We start from the raw sequence: 6,151 nt of genomic DNA, 5'->3' as shown, positions 1-6,151 counted from the left end.
TTTTTTTTTTTTTTTTTTTTTTTGGTGGTTTAGTTTCAGCATCGGAGTGTTGCTCTTTTAAGACTTCTGAAAGCATGCTCCACACCTCGTCTCCCTCAGATTTTGGAAGACACTTCGGATTCTTAAATCTTGGACCGAGTGCTGTAGCTGTCTTTAGAAATGTCACATTGGTACCTTCTTTGCGTTTTGTCATATCTGCAGTGAAAGTGTTCTTAAAACAAACAACATGGTGGGTCATCATCTGAGACTGCTATAACATGAAATATATGGCAGAGTGAGGTAAAAAACAGTAGGAGACATACAATTCTCCCCCAAGGAGTTCAGTCACAAATTTAATTAACGCATTATTTTTTAACTAGTGTCATCAGCATGCAAGCATGTCCTCTGGAATGGTGGTCAAAGCTTGAAGGGGCATACAGTTTTTTAGCATATCTGTTATGTAAATATCTTGCAACGCCAGCTACAAAAGTGCCAGGTGAATGTCTGTTCTCAGTTTCAGATGATGTTGTAAATAAGAAGCGGGCAGCATTATCTCCCGTAAATGTAAAACAAACTTGTTTCTCTTAGCGACTGGCTGAACAAGAAGTAGGACTGAGTGGACTTGTAGGCTCTAAAGTTTTTTACATCATTTTGTTTTTGAGTGCAGTTATATAACCAAAAAAACCTACATTTGTAAGGTGTGCTTTCACAATAAAGAGATTGCACTACGGTACTTGTATGAGGTGAATTGAAAAATACTGGTTTTTTTTGTTTATCATTTTTACAGTGCAAATATTTGTAATAAAAATAATATAAAGTGAGCACTGTACACTTTGTATTCTGTATTGTAACTGAAATCAATATATTTGAAAATGTAGAAAAACATCCAAAATATTTAATAAATTTCAGTTGATATTCTATTGTTTAACAGTGCGATTAAAACTGCAATTAATTACGATTAATTTTTTTGAGTTAATTGTGTGAGTTAAATGCGATTGACAAAACTAATATTTATTGGCTAATTTTTTTTCATTACATAGTGTGAAGTATATGAGTGTTTCTGTACTAATGAGTACTGGCCAGGGCCAGGAAGACCAGGGGCATTCCCAGTACAAGCCTTGGCATTGGCTGCTGATTCCCCAGCCAGTTTGCACTGCTTAGTGTTGGTGTACACAGAGTTGATCAGGGATGTCTCCAAGGCAAGCAGGAAGTTGATTCCTTTCTTCCTGTTTTTGTCCCCCTGGCTGCTTATTTCCTCTGAGAGGAAAGAGCTGCATTTCTGCAGTAAAGGAAAAAATATCCATATGTAATGGGCAGGGAACAAAATGGGACGCAGGGAGGTGAAGTCTCTTATGAACTAAGCATGGGCAAGAAAAGGATAGATTGTTGTGACTCCTATAACGTTACCTGAATGGTAGAACCCCTCTTACCCATGGCACCATGCCCCCAGAAAATTAGCACCTCTGACCCAACCAGAGATGGCATCACACTCTCAGAAAGTGAGCGGTCACCCCAGACTGGCCATGGCACCACATCCATAGAAAGTGAGCTGGGAATAGAACTCAGGTTTCTTGAGTCCTAGTCCAATACTCTATAACACACTGTCTCTCTAGCTGCTGTAACTTATGGCAGCCTGTCTCAGGCTAATTGTGAGCTGCTGGGCAGCCCAGAATCCTTTAGGGCCTGCTCCCAGCACACCGCCTACATTGTAGCCTGCAAAGGGGCAGCATAGGATGACTTGCAAAGCCTGTATACTCAGCCTGGGCTGGGGGAATTCTTCCTTGGCCCCTTGCATCACCCTTTAATGTCAGTGTGTCACAGCATGTAGCTGCCCTGTAGAGTTTGGAGTGGGGGACAGAATCTGCCCTTTTATCTCCCTCATCCTGGTTCTGCCACAGTTCCCTCAAAGGGCAGTTGCTCTGCACATGACCACGTATTAGTGGCGTTCTCTTCTTGGTGAGCTTCTGTAAATGAAGGCTGATCAGTGCTGTGCAATGTTGAGTGAAAAGCAGCACCCACACAGCTAGTCCTGCTCTGGGACTTTGGTTGAGAAGCTTTTTAAAGCAATACACTTGCAAGAAATTTGAATACAAACTGGCTTTTCTGGTTTCATGTGTAGCTGGGAGCTGCCCAGATCTCAGGAATGTCTCGCTCTGTGCAAGGCAGGCCCATAATTGGGGTCAGTTGCTGCTGGATACGGGGCAGAGTATTGGTTGTGTGTGGAGCAGGCACCAGTTCCCCAACATGTACGTCCATTCCACGCCTTGGTCCTGTGAGTTATGGGCCGCAGACATGGTGCCTCACTCATAGGCTCTCCTCCTCTCTGAAGGGATTGCTTCTGCCTTGGTGCCTTCAGAGGGAGAACAGACTCTTCCCGACTAGCTGTTCTTTCTCCCTTGTGCACAGAAGGAGATAGTGGTACTGGCATAAAGAGACCCCAGAGGATGGGGCCTCGCTTGTCCTCCATGTGCACTAGTGGGGGTCATGTCCATCCCACCAAGGGGTAATTGCGTCCTATTAGGGTATTAGGAGTTAACCCCAGCAGTCCCCATTGAGAGGGAATAAACCCCGATAGGGTTAGTGGGAGTTATCCGCTGTCCCTATCTGTGGGGGTATTCGACCCTATTAGTATTGGTTGGCATTTCTCCCCAGCATTGAAATATTGACTTGTAGGGCCCTGGTCACTTTAGGGGCCCCTTCCAGCTGATTTGTTCTACTCTGGCAACGGAAAGCTGATATAATTGGACGTTGTTGTAGAGAATCACTTTCCTGGCTCATGATGTGGGGAACCTTTTTTTGCTGAGGGAAAGAGGGTGTGGCTAGAGTGCTGCTGCTCTCCAGCATGTCCCAGCTTCCAGACTGACCCAAAGGGACCACTAGCTAGGCGCACCTTACAGCAGCCCTGAAGCTGCTCTAAATTGTGCCAAGGACTGAATTGGCCCCATGGGGAGCTGCAAGGATGATGTTCAGCCACTTCTATGTCCCACCCATCTCATTGTGTCAGGCACAGCTGAGGATTTGAGAGGGTCTTGTTACCATATTTTCAAACACAGTTAGGCTAAGACATGGGAAGAGCCTTTTGCCTATTGCAAACCTTCTGGCATTTGTGTTAAACACAGAGCTGAACTTGTCAGGGACTGGCTCTGTTAAGTGCTCCCTGTGAATGCAGCATGACAGACCGTGCTAACACCATGCTAGCTTCATCCTTGCTTGAAAACACTTGGCATGCAGAGTCCTGTGGTGTTAGCTGGAATCCGGTTCAAATCTGACCAAAATGAGCGTGAGCTTGTGCTTAGTGTAGGACAGGCCTGCAGGGTGCATGCAAACATCGGGGTATTAGCTTTCGGTCAGTAAAACATCAGGGTATTAGCTTTGGGTCCTCTCTGATGGACCGCAACCGTGTCGTGATGGAGAGGCTTGTGTGGGCTAAAGACCCTCAGAGGTACATCGTCCGGAGCTTTCACGCTCCTGGTAGGGTCCCCCTTGGCGAGCAGGTCTGAGGCAAGGCTCCTGACTAACTGCGGTCCAAACTTCACAAGACCCCAACGGTGGATCAGGGGCATATAGAGGACCTTTTAGTACTATGTGGCTGTGAAGGCTGATGAGGGCTGCAGAAGGAGGGAGGCCCCTGGTTGTCTTGGAGCCCCTTGCCACTGAGTCAGGGTTTTCCTCCTGTAAAGTCTCATGTGGTCACTGCCTGCGTAACAGTTTCCCCACTTTAAAAGATTTCACGTGCAGGCCTCTGCCAGAGGGCTCACACCCGCACAAAGCCCTGCAGCGACGGATGGGTGGTGGTGAAGACAGGAGCAGTGATTTCTGGGAGTCTTAAATCACAAATTTGCACACAGGTGGCAGCCGTGAGATGGAAGTGCATTTCAGCAGCAGCGGCTGTGACTGAGCAGGCCTTTTCAGGATCCCCTCTGCTCACCCCAGATGGGGAGGGAGCTAGAAAAGGTGCCCCAAACATAGGCTGTCTCTCACTTTTCTGACTGGATGGCTGCATCCAGTGGGATCACTCAACTCCGCGGCCGAAACGAGAGATGAGACAATGAATTTCTTCACCTGGAAGGTCTGCACCCTTATGGACTCTCAGCACAGTGAATGCCCAGAAAGAAGAACTGCCATAATTGCCAGAGAACTGGCAAGACTCAACATTGACATTGCAGCCCTTCGTAAGACCCGCTGGGCCGATGAGTGCCAATTAAAAGAGGATGGAGGTGGCTGCACCTTCTTTGGAAAGGAAAGCCACCTGAAGAGAGACGTATTTATGGGATTGGCTTTGCCATCAAAAATAAGATCACCAGTCAGCTATTGGAGCTTCCTGTGGGGGTCAACGAACATATCATGACTCTTTGGCTCAAGCTCAGCAACAACCAATATGCCACAGCCATCAGTGCATACACCCCAACACTTGATATGAGAGACAACAAGGAGCAATTTTATGGTGCTCTTGCTGCAGTCCTCACAGCCCCACCTAAGGCAGACAAACCCATCCTCCTGGGAGATTTCAATGCCAGAGTTGGATGGGACTCCCAACTCTGGAGCAGCACAATAGGCAAAGAAGGGGTGGGAAATGTAAACCCCAATGGTATTCTCCTCCTCAGCAAATGTGTGGAGCATGACTGGCTCATCATAAATACCATCTTTACGCAGAGTAACAATTTTAAGACCACCTGGAAACATCCTTGGTCCAAACACTGGCACCTCCTTGACTATGTTATAGTCAGACCTTGAGATTACACCGATGTCCATATAACACGAGTCATGAGAGGTACGGATCACTGTTGGACAGACCATTGATTAGTAAGATCAGTCATGTACCTGCAGCTCACTCCACCACACCGCAAACACCCAAAGGCTAAGCGAAAGCGGTACAATGTCAAAGCATTTCAAGACCAAGCCAGCTGCAAAACATTCCAACAACACCTCTCTGAGAAACTCTCTAACTTGCCTGATAACATCATTGACATTCAAGAGTACTGGGATCAACTTAAAAATATCATTCACAGTGCATGTGCTGAAACTATAGGATATTCCACTCCTCGGCACCAAGACTGGTTTGACGAAAACAACAAGGAAATCCTAGCATTAATTCAACAGAAAAGAACTGCATTCTCTAACTGGCAAAATGATTCCTCTAATCAATGAAAACACAAGGCTTATCACCTGCTCAAAGCCGAAGTTCAAAGGAGGCTATGTGACATCAAAAATAAGAAGTGGTAAGAGAAGGCCTCTGAGATCCAGGGTTTCGTAGACCAGGATGACATGAGAAGCTTCTTTCAAGCAACAAAAGCTATATATGGGCTGAGCTCCAAAGGCCCAACCCCCTTAGGTTCCTAGGATGGCTCCACCCTCCTCAAGGACAATGCGGCTATTAAACAACACTGGAAGGAGCACTTTGAAAGCCTACTAAACTGTGAATCCCTGGTCTCTGAAGACACCATCAAGTTTATTCCACAACGCTCGGCAGCGGAACACCTTGCAGATCCCTCATCTTCTGAGGAAGTCCAGCGTGCCATCACCCAGACGAAAAAATCACAAGACACCAGGCCCAGGCGGCATCCCAGTTGAGGTTTTTAAAGCTGGTGGAATAATGCTCCAGCACAAACTTTGCAAACTCCTTGACAAAATCTGGACCTGTGAAGAAATTCCACCTGACTTTAAGAACGCCAATATTGTTACAATATTCAAGAAAGGGGATACATCTTTGTGTGGGAACTAGAGAGGTATTGCCCTCCTCTCCATCATAGGGAAGATCCTTGCCTGGATCCTACTACACCGCCTTCTCCCCCTTGCCAAGGAACTCCTCCCTGAATCACAGTGTGGCTTCAGGCCATCCTGAGGCACAACTGACATGATCTTCGTGGCACAATAGATTCAGGAGAAGTGCAGAAAGCAACACCAGGAACTGTTCATGGCATTCATTGATGTAACCAAGGCCTTTGACTCTATCTATCATGATGCTCTAAGAAAGGTGCTCTATGGTAGGTTTGGCTGTCCACAGAAATTCATTCCGTCATCAGACTATTCCATGATGGGATGACTGCCACCATTCTGTGCAACGGCTCAGAGACCGAACCATTCATCATTTGCAGTGGTGTCAAGCAGGGCTGTGTCATTGCTCCAACACTCTTCTCCATTTACCCTGCCGTGATTCTGATTCTCATCCGTG

Source organism: Terrapene carolina, unplaced genomic scaffold (assembly GCF_002925995.2).
Source record: "Terrapene carolina triunguis isolate 2854851 unplaced genomic scaffold, T_m_triunguis-2.0 Scaffold93, whole genome shotgun sequence".
NCBI lineage: Eukaryota > Metazoa > Chordata > Testudines > Emydidae > Terrapene > Terrapene triunguis.
The sequence above is the reverse complement of the archived record's forward strand: the minus strand, read 5'-3'. Positions refer to the sequence as shown.